The sequence below is a fragment of the Triticum dicoccoides genome, chromosome 4A (genome assembly GCF_002162155.2).
Source record: "Triticum dicoccoides isolate Atlit2015 ecotype Zavitan chromosome 4A, WEW_v2.0, whole genome shotgun sequence".
Classification (NCBI taxonomy): Eukaryota; Viridiplantae; Streptophyta; class Magnoliopsida; order Poales; family Poaceae; genus Triticum; species Triticum dicoccoides.
This window is the reverse complement of record NC_041386.1, coordinates 633,170,447-633,175,998: the sequence shown is the minus strand read 5'-3', so window position 1 is coordinate 633,175,998 and position 5,552 is coordinate 633,170,447.

The following is a 5,552-nucleotide window of genomic DNA, read 5'->3' as shown; positions in this document are numbered from 1 at the left end:
CCGTGGGCGCGGGACCTGGCGTCGTCGGCGTCGTCGGCGTTACCGTCTGCATCTGGTTCAGGATGAGGCCGCGCTCCGCCATGTACCACGCCCTGAGCTGCTCGTCGTTACTCTGGAGCATGTCCGCCCCGCCCATCAGAAAAGCCATGTCGGTGTTCCTCTTCTTCGCGGCGACGTTGGTCCGGAGCAGGTCGACGTTGGTCCGGAGCAGGTCGAGCTTGATGGCGCTGTTCGTCATCAGCGACGACCACCGCGCCTCGGTCTTCTCTTCACGTAGGACGGCCCGGGCCTGGGCGTCGGCGAGGCAATGCTCGATGGACTCCTGCACTCGCGCGGTTGCCGCGTCGGCGTTTTTCGCCTTCTTTGGCAACTTGTGGCGGTCTGGCCGCCCCTCTGACGCGCCCGGAGTCGTCGCGTCCGGTTTGTATGTCTTCTTGGCCTTGTCGAGGGTACGTCGGACTTCCGCCCACTTCTCGCACTTGTCAATGCGCTTGTAGACGTGGAGGAACTTGAAGTCGGCGTCGAGGTTGTCGCGCCGATACATGGTGAACATGCGCAGCAACTGCGCGGAGGAACAAACAGTTGGCGGGCGGCGGGCGTAGACGACGAAGAGATGCGGGTGAACGGCGTGCGTACCTGATCCTCAACGTTGGCGCCGCTCTCCGGGCGAGCCGCGACCTCCTTGACGATTCCATGCCATTTGTTGCACGCCCCTGGATACGCCCCAATGGTTCGCCATCGCCTTGGAGCCGCGCTACATGTAGACGCCTTTGAAGTAGGGGTCGACGAGCTTTCGCTCGTCGAACTCGGCCTTGATGCGGTCCCAGTACGTCTCGAAGCTCTGGTTCGTGCCGGTGGTCGGGTCGAGGCAGACGACTTTCCATGCTTCGGCGAGGCATTCCTCCTCCTTGGACGTCCACTTGATGCGCGCTTCGCCTGTCCTAGCCGCCCGCTTCTTCTTCTGGCGCCCCTTCATCGGATCAGGAGCTGGCTCCTCCTCCTCCTCGTCCTCGTCCTCGTCCTCCTCCTCGGGTTCTTGCGCTTCGTGCGCGTCCTCGCCGTAGACGTAGCCGAGCTCGGCCTCCATGTCGCCGCTGAGATCCACTACCTCGTCCTGGGTGGCGAACCCAGGAGACGCGGCGTCCGCGGTCGATCCTGTTGCGATGATGTCGTCCATGTCGGCTCCTGTGTCGTCGGCGTTGCCGAGGTGCGAGAAGGGAAGCGGTCCACGGCGGAGATGGGGCATCGGTGTGGACGCATAGGCAGGCGGCGAGTAGTTGTATGGAGGGTACTGCACGCCGACGAAGGCGGGCGAGGGTGTGCGCGTCGCGGGGTGGCCATGGGGGAAGGTCATGTTTGGGTTGAACCCACCGTGCGCGTCGCCGTCGGCGTAGCCGGGCGACGACGATCCCCATGGAGGTCCGACGCCTTGCTGTCCCCAGGGCGCGTACTGGGCGTGGCTGACGACGGGTGGATTCATTATCCCTGCGTGGTCGACCGATGAGGAGGACGCCGCCGCGCGCGCCGCGTTGTCGCGGGCCTTCTTGGCGATGCCCTGTTCCGCCGGTCGGCGGTGACTGCGTCGTGTCGCTGAACTTCCACCCTTCACTCGGCGTTCGACATGCCCGGTGGCTTCAATGGCGGCGCCCTCGGCTTCCTCTGCTTCGGCTGGGCTACGGTGCCAGTCGTGGTTGCCGCCGCGCGCGGCATGGCGTACTTCTTCGGCGGCATGGTGGCGACTGGAAGGCGAGCGGGAGGGGGTTTGGCGGGAGAAAGGGAGGGAATGGCGGGAGGAAGGCGAGCGAGCGGGAGGGATGCGAGGGAAAAGCGTCAAGAAACGGCGGGAAAAGGCCCTCGGGACGCCGCCAGGGCGGACCCACGCGCCTTTTTCGCTTGTGCCGGCTTCCCAAGCGCCCCCCAGGGCGACGGGTTCGTCTTGGGTCTGCCGGCACCAGTTTTGGCCCGAGCCGGCGAAAAACGGGTTTCTGGGGGCGCGACTGGACCGTTTTTTTGACGCCGGCGCGGCAAAAACGCTTGGGAAGGATCTGTTGGGGACATGGCTGGAGATGCCCTTAGCTAGCTCCTTCTGAATCAATGTCAGAATGTCATACCCGTGCTCTTAGCTGCACTGGACTCGAATGCTATGGGATGTGGCCTAGGCGGAGTTGGGCTTGTGCCGGCACTAGAGACGATGTAGGAGGCAGCAATGCTAAAAGGAGGACGTCAAAAAGAAGGAACTGAGGAAACTCCTCCTGGCTGCTTCTTCTACCTCTGAAAGTCTTCTTCCTCTGCCTGCTCATGCTCTTCTCTGGATCGCCAACTTGTTTGAGGTCTGCTCTCCACAAGCAACATGCATTCCTCGGTGTCAGCTCACCACAAGCTTTAGCATCTCTTCAAACTCACGTCCGACAACACTGTGGCAACAGGATTTGATGATTTGGTATTCAGAGCTAGAAAAATCCCACGAAAATCATACAAATTTTGCTTCCTATCGCCTTGGTTTGCCACCAATTTTTGTTTCCCTTTTCACCCTCGCATCCTTGATCCAATTCCCTTTCCTCTGCACCCAAATCCCCACAGTTTGCCTCTATTCCTCCAGAATTTCCCCCCGATTGATTCGGTCGTGTAGAGGCAGTTGGCCTGACAGGAACACGGAGGTGACACTAGCGGCACCCATGACGAGCCTCAATGAGTCGATTAATTTGGGGTTCAAACAGCAGGAAGGGAAGGCGGCTACCACAACTTCACCCTGGCAGCGCAACAACGCTGTTGCTCAAGCCGGGTCAAGTATGAGTGAAGCCATCGTGTGAGGCTGCATCATGCTTGTTCCCCTCGGGAAGCTAGGTTGTGGTTGCAGTGCTCTACACATGGACGCTTTCTCCCACCATGACCACAAGGTGTTCGACACTAGGCCTAGCTGTCAATGTGGGCAGCAACCATGTTGAGGTTGCGTTCCCAACCAGTGGCAGCTCGCATCTCCCTGCAACGAGCCCGTCCGGTGCCAGGAACGACATGCTGCTAGGTGTGAGAGGGACTGGTATTCAACCCATGTCTTCACATGCCCACAACTAATTCTGGCGCACGCACTCGCAACAACGACAACGACATGTCCCGTGGTCCTCCCTGTCAAGTGGAGAAGCATCCAGCAGGAAGACGTTCACCCCTTCCGCCGGCTATCTTTCCTTGCTTTTACGTTGTGAATCCAAGCCGCTGGCAAGCTCAGTGCCTTGAATTCTTCAAAATCTTCAATATTCATGAGTGCTTTTGGGTTAGTGCTGTGCTGCTACGCTGCACATGGAATGCATTGCTGCCGATTGGTACAACCCATACAGGTGACATCAACCCCTCGATCGGCGATTGGTTGGAGTTCATAGATGCCGTGGAAGAAAACTTTGTTGATAGGGATTTTTCTCATGAACTTCAGGTGCATCTACTTCCATCTGAGACACTAATAGTGACTGCTACTCTTTTATTGTTTGAGGGAATGCTGATTAGGTCACATAGCAAGGAGGGCAACACAGACCGCGCAATTATGGATAAGAAGAACAACATCCGTAATAGCTCTGTTATTGCGAATGTGGACCATGGTATGTGCCTGAACAGTGCGCGGTGGCCTCGGACTATAATTTTATATTGTAGAATCGTGTTGATTGATGTCTTTATAGCCCGTTCTTAATTATATCGCATTAATTCTAAAAAGGTGTGTATATTCTAAATTTTGTTAGAAGTAATTAATTCCATCCCTGAAGGTATCAATCCACCGTATTTTGTTTTCTTGTCATATGATTGATTTATGTTTTAATAAGCTAAAATGTAGCTACTACATGTGCCAATGGGCTCAAATCTACCAAGTTTGGTGTGTACTCATGAATCATGATCATGTTTTTATTACAATTTGTAAGCTCTGCTATTTGACATGTATAGTCATCTTATTTTGTTTCAATGTACTTCACTGTTGTGCCCTACTAAATTTGTAATTGTCTCTTCATATAATTGTGTTCAGTTGTTCAAAACTGATGCTTTCATTTTGTTGAATAATAAAATTGAGCACCGTTCTTACATTTTGTTTACATATTTGTAGGTAAATCTACATTTACGAACACGCTTGTAGAAGCTGCTGAGATTATTGCCAAGGAAGTTGCTGCTGATGTTCGCATGACCAGTACCCGTGCAGACAAGGCCGAGGGCGAGAAGGGTGCTGCTTCACCACCTCCTCAGTCAGGGTCACACACTCCCACTGAAGATCTCAAATAAGACGCTCAGCCACCGTAATAATAGTGTCTCCTTCTCTATTGTTGGTGTCTTGGTCCTGATGGGAGATAATATTGATTCACTCCAAACTAGGATGGTCCCAAGGTGTAAGAGTTACCAGACTTGTTCTTACTTGTGATTCTTCTATGTCTTGTAAACTCTATTTTTTAGTGTGGTGACTTACATCTCCTGTTGCATGTCATGCTTATCTTCTGTGTGTGTGTGTGCATGTCATCTTTGTGGCCATCACTCGTTTGTTCATGTGTGGTGTTTTGTTTTCTATCATAAACACACAACTAACTCTTGTGGAATATACCACATGTATTGCATCCTCCCTTACTTATGGGATGAGTGTTTTTGAATTCTCCTCTTCGGTGGGGGTGATGAAAGAGAAAAGGCTAGTGGAACTAGATTTAGAGACCTAACTTTTTTAAAATCCCTTCTCGGACAAATTATGTGCAATATTATTGAAAACTAAGTATATATTGAGGGAGGTTTAAAGATAATGCTTTTGTTCGAACTACATCGTTAGGATGACAAAGCATTATGCATGGCCTGTAAATGTTAAAAGATGAGAATTAGTTGGATCTCGAGAGGAAACCATAATATTGCGAGTAATCATTCAAAGTCAAGAATCAGGTTGCCCAAATTATGAAGATGATGACTTCACTACCTACTATCCTAAGAACGACATGTTTTTTGTCCGGAGCACCTACCTTTTGGCGCTCGATGCTACGCTAAGTACAAGCAAACTCCAACACAACCAAAAAAATTTGGAAGGCCCTAGTGTTGGGGAACGCAGTAATTTCAAAAAATTTCCTACGCACACGCAAGATCATGGTGATGCATAGCAACGAGAGGGGAGAGTGTTGTCTATGTACCCACGCAGACCGACTGCGGAAGCGTTGACGCAACGTAGAGGAAGTAGTCGTACGTCTTCCCGATCCGACCGATCCAAGCACCGTTACTCCGGAACCTCCGAGTTCTTAGCACACGTACAGCTCAATGACGATCCCCGGGCTCCGATCCAGCAAAGCGTCGGGGAGGAGTTCCGTTAGCACGACGGCGTGGTGACGATCTTGATGTTCTACCGTCGCAGGGCTTCGCCTAAGCACCGCTACAATATGATCGATGTGGAATATGGTGGCAGGGGGCACCGCACACGGCTAAGGAACGATCTCAAGGATCAACTTGTGTGTCCTAGGGTGCCCTCCTGCCTCCGTATATAAAGGAGCCAAGGGGGAGGGGGCGGCCGGCCAAGGAGGGCGCGCCAAGGGAGTCATACTCCCTCTGGGAGTAGG